We start from the raw sequence: 5,580 nt of genomic DNA, 5'->3' as shown, positions 1-5,580 counted from the left end.
GATATTGATTACAGCGACTTTCCATTTAAACTGGAACGCCAATCGTTTAATATCTTGGAATAAATGTCACACGCTCCTAAGATTTATACGGTCATAACTTGAAACCTCTACTGGAACGTACAAAACTGGATCTAGTGAAATGGGGCTCTCTGCCAGTTTCCTTGGTAGGTAGGGTTAATGCCGTTAAGATGTCTGTGCTGCCTTGATTCCTATTCCTCTTTCAAATGATTCCTTTATTTTACCTAAATCTATGTTTCGAGAACTTGACAGGCACATATCCGCATTTGTGTGGAATAAATCCAGACCACGATCAAAAAAAGCCCTTCTGGAAATGCCTAAGTCAATAGGGGGGACTGGGACTGCCTAATTTTATGTTTTATTACAGGTCGGCCAATATAGCTAAATTAAATCACTGGGTATCAGCATTTAAATTTAAGAGAGGCCCCTCACGGGCCCTTATGGTGGTCCCCCCTAATTCCGAGGTCTCCCCATTATCTATACTGAGCTCTACTCTACCCGTTGGAACTATTAAACGTTGCAATAATCCTGTGATAAATAACTCAATCAGGATCTTGCTTCAATTCAGGAAACATTATAATTTAAATAGTGCATGTGGCCTTGACTCACAACCATCTATTTCCTCCCTCCCAGAATGATGCAGCATTTCACGTTCGGCACAGTAATGGTTTGATCTTTTTTAGTGACCTTTTCAAAGATGGCACTTTTGTTTCATTTGAAATTCTTCAAAAGGACCATCATTTGCCAAAAACACACTTTAGATATCTCCAGACACGCAGCTTTGCCAAAAAACATTGCTAGTTTCCTGCCCTGCAGGAAAAGAACATGTTGGAAATCATATTAGACTGGAACACAGATACCAGAGGAAATGTTTCTAGAATACATAAGACTATCCAAACAAATAGTTTACCTTCCCTAGAGAAGACCAAATTGGCTTGGGAACAAGATTTGAATGCGGAGTTCACTGGAGAGGTTTGGGAGCATTCTTTATACCGTATTCACACCACCTCTCTTTGTCTTAGGCATTGCCTCATCCAGTTTAAAGTTTTGCATTGTTTACATTACACAAGAGAGTGACTGTCCAAATTCTATCCCAATGTTGACTCTACTTGCATCAGGTGCCATCTGAACTCAGCTTCAGCTGAGCATATATTTGGGGAATGTCCATCTTCGATTGGGGTCACATCTTCGAAGCCTTTTAATATATTTGCGGCAATTAAATTGAACCCAATCCAATTACTGCTATTTTTGGAGTTCCCAATGAGGGTTCAATCATTACTTCGGCCCAATCCAACTGCATAGCATTTACCTCACTTGTAGCCCGCAAAATGATTCTTCGCAGTTGGAAGTCTGATAAGCCCCCGTCATTCACGAGTTGGATCAAGGAAGTGTTATCCTCAATTCCATTAGAAAAGCTCAGGTATAATAGGTCTAAATCTCGTCAGAATTTTTTCGCAGTCTGGTCGCCCTTTATAGAATTTACTCTTGCTCTATCTTTCTTAGAAATACCATAATATCTCTCGGCTTCTAACTCTGCAGATAATACATTTGTTTTGTTTTTGTTTCTTCATAAGTCAAGAAATTGTGTTACCTTTGGGACTCTTCATTAGACAGGAAACGGTGTAATCACTATGACTCATGACTGCTTGGTTGTAATGTGCTGATGCTGACACAGATGAGCCTCTTTTGGCAAGCTTTAATTAGGTGAGTGCTGCATGCAGCGCTCAACTATTGTTCTTCATAAGTTTTATTAGGTTAGTGCAGCAAGCAGCACTCAACTATTGTTCTTCATAAGTTTTATTCATTCATTCACACTCTAGTCATTGAAATCTGTGTTATTAGTGTGAATGCTGTAGTATTCACATTCTAGATATTGAAATCTTTATTTTTCTTATTCTTCTTCTGCCCGTTTTTTGGTCTTCAGCCATACTTTCAGCTACAGAAACCATTCAATTATTATGTCGTTCAGCTCTTTAACGACATGATGGCTGTTGTGTTGTCCAATAATTAAACTTTCGTCTTCAGTTATTTATTTTATTGTCAACTCTCATCATCTTACATCTTTCCGCATGCCTCGCTCATTCCTGTTCTACCTCTCCCTCTCCATATCTGCCCCCTCCTGTCAACGTACTAACTGCATGCTTCATCAACTATACTACATCCCTCCCTTTGTAGATTTTCAGTCTATCAACTGCCTTACAAATCAAACCTTGTTAAACTGTAGCACTTCAACGTGTGGTTTTAAACTCTTAAGCAATGCTACATTCTAAGTTTCTTCTTCTAAGTTACAACCGTTTCTTTTCTCTTTTTTTTACATTAATTTTTATTTATTTTTTTCTTCCCTTTATCTGTAACGGGCTGGTTTCTTGATAACCCTTCCTGATCTGGTGGTTCCTTCATGTGCTTTAGGTTCAGGTAACATGGCAGTCTCTTGAGGAGTCTCTACAGCAGGCAGGTGCTGTGGAAGTGGTGCATCCTCAGCTGCTCTCATGTCCATGTTTAATTCATGATTCAGTGTCACTGGTTCAGGGATGTCGAAGTCCACTGGTAAAGGCGCATGTCGAAGGTGTTAGACATTCCTGATCACCAATGTCCCATTTTCAGTGTTCACTAGTTCAAAAGATTTGTCAGACGTGTATGTTCATTGCTTGTTTAATTTTACCTTTTGGTAGCAAAATTCTGTGCGCTCTCAGTGTCAATCCATTGTGGATAGATAATTCATCCACACATCTTTTGTATGGTTGCATTTCCTCGGATATCTGTGTTGGCCATTGTCCTGTTTGAACAATTTGGAACAGTTGTCGCAGCGTATCATCCTCTTGAGTATCCTTTTGGATGGCATCAAGTCTCATGGCTGGTACATCATGTGTGATGATGGAAAGTACCTTCTCCATGTACGTGTCGACATATTTGTGTTCTTCTGTTACCGCCAAAAGCAATCTAGAGAGTGAGTCTGCAACATTACACTTTCCTGCAATGTGTTCAATGGTGTATTCGAAAGGGTGCAGTCTCATTTCCAGTCTCTTAATTTGTGGTGGTAACATCGTTGCTTTTTCTGGATTGAACATATAGATCACAGGATTATGATCCGTCTGCAATATAAACTTAAACAATATAAGGCTTCCCCATAGGTATTTGCTGAAGTGTTCCACGGCCCAAAGGCATCCCAAAGCTTCACGTTCAATTTGAGAATAGCGCCTCTCAGTGGCAGTCGGTGAGCGACTTGCATAAGCAATCGGTTTGTTTTTCCATTGGACTGTTTCTGTAACAGTACAGCACCTAATCCTATTGGACTCGCATCAGATATCACTGTAGTTTGAGCATCAAGCTTAGAGTAAGCAACGCATGGTTGGCTTACCATAGCTCTCTTCATGTTAATGAATGACCTTTCAGTCTCGCTTGTCCAATGCCATTCTTGAACTTTTCTTGTTAATCTTCTAAGCGGCTCTGATAGGTTTGCATTGTTTGGAATGAACTTCATCAGAAATCCACAGGTGCCTAAGAAAGAACGAAGATGTGCCACGTTCTCTGGTCTTGGTGCTTTGCTAATGACTTCCACTTTCTTTGGGTCAGGTTTGATTCCTTCTCCTTAAATGACATGTCAAAGTATTTCAATTTGTTTCAATCCCAGTACACATTTATCTTTGTTCAAATTTTTTGAAGACTTTTCTCAGCCTTTCTTCCAGCTGGTCCTCATCATCTGCATATAGAACCATGTCGTCCATGTAGCATACAATTCCTGGCATTCCACATATCAACAGATCCATAGCCTTCTGGTAGGCCTCAGGTGCCGATGACAATCCAAAAGGGACTTTCTTGTATCTGTAGCAGCCTCTGTGTGTTATGAACGTAGTCAGTTTTCTTGATTCTGGATCTAATTCAATTTGCCAAAAGCCTTTTCTGGCATCAAGTATTGCATGAACTTTGGATCCTTGAACTCATTGCAAAATACTATCCACTGTAGGTACAGGATGGCGTTCTCTGATAACAGCTTTGTTCGCTTCTCAGCATAGGCTACGTTACGTTAGCTTGAAGTCTGTGTAATGCTGTATAGGCTACTCAAGGCTTCATTTATCTTGCTTTACTAAAGTTGTTCTCTTTCTATCTTAGACAGTATCAGCTTCATGTGCTCTCCAGGCCATCAGAGCTAATTACCCAGCACAAGATGGGCAGTAACGTGGCTACCAGGAGACAGTAGATGCTCAAGATGAGCTGTGACTATTTGGACTGTAGCAAACGCACCCTACACATTTTATTTTTGTGAATATATTTTTATTTTTCATGAATAGCACTTCAAATTCATGTTGGTTGTTGTGATTTGTTTACTAACCTAAGTGCTGTTATACTAAAATAGGCCTAATGTTTAAGATAAACACTTATTTCAACTGGGGATAAAAGGTTGAGTACAAATACATGCTGAGCTACTGTGATTAGCAAATGTTTTTATGCTATACAGTAATATAACAATGATACGTTTGACTGTGCAGTGGGCTGTGCTGAAGTGCAGAAATCCCGCCTCCCGGCTACCCACATTGTTTACAACTTCTCGGGGGGGTAAATTTGCCGACACATGCACAAAGCGTTCGACCGATCGCAACAGGGTGGGCAGTCGACAAATCACAGACTGGGCTACTGGGAAGAGGGCCTTGAAGCGTCATGATACAAAACAGAACGTTTTTGAAAGACGCTGAAAATGGTTTTGGAGAAATAAACTGAGAATAATCAGGGGTAATTTTAACATACAGGCATGTAACCCTATTCTAGTAGTACCCCCAAATGCAGTTATTAACCCTAAAAAAGTATGATATGGGATCGTTATGGAAGTGGTCCCTTCCATCGACGAGGGGAAATCCATACTCGTACTTGTTGACATGACACCGTTGCCATGGCAACTTACTGCTTTACTTTCAAGGAGTTTCCCAGTAACGGCCCTGCAAAGTTTTGGACTGATACTGTACTCAACGTACCTCAGGTTAAGAAAGTAGCAGTCATGGTGTTCAGTACATATGGATCAGCATACACACGTGAATCAAGCTCTTCAAACATGGACTCACTGAAAGCCGCTCTCGTTGCTCCCTGACTGACTCTATTTTTCACCAATCCTTCTGACTTCATTGACGTCTTATGAGCCAAAAGTAACTGCTCTGGTTCTGAACAAAAAAAAATAATTTCCCCTTTCTGAAACTCGGCATGTTGACCTCAGCCTAAATCAACATAATGTAGAATATGTAACAAAGCCATCAGTATTATAATTGTATTCATGTGGGTTACTGTTGTGCCTATGTCGGATATGAGGAAATTTGCATCAACATCAACATATGAACCGTATATGTGATATATTGTTATATATATATTTTTTTTATGCACTTTTTGATGTGCTTGTTACAGATGTTTTTGGGGGGGAAGCGATGAATAAACATTACTTGTTTTCAATAATTTAATGTTCTTGGGTTTAAAACATGTCTTTAGCTGCTGCTTATTGGACGCTTAAAATGTCTGGCCCAAACCAAACAATTCTTGGTTTGAAAATCTTGCGCAACTGCATTTATAATTGAATAGCCC

Source organism: Gadus morhua, chromosome 18, assembly GCF_902167405.1.
Source record: "Gadus morhua chromosome 18, gadMor3.0, whole genome shotgun sequence".
In the NCBI taxonomy this organism is placed as follows: Eukaryota; Metazoa; Chordata; class Actinopteri; order Gadiformes; family Gadidae; genus Gadus; species Gadus morhua.
Note: the sequence above shows the minus strand (reverse complement) of the source record.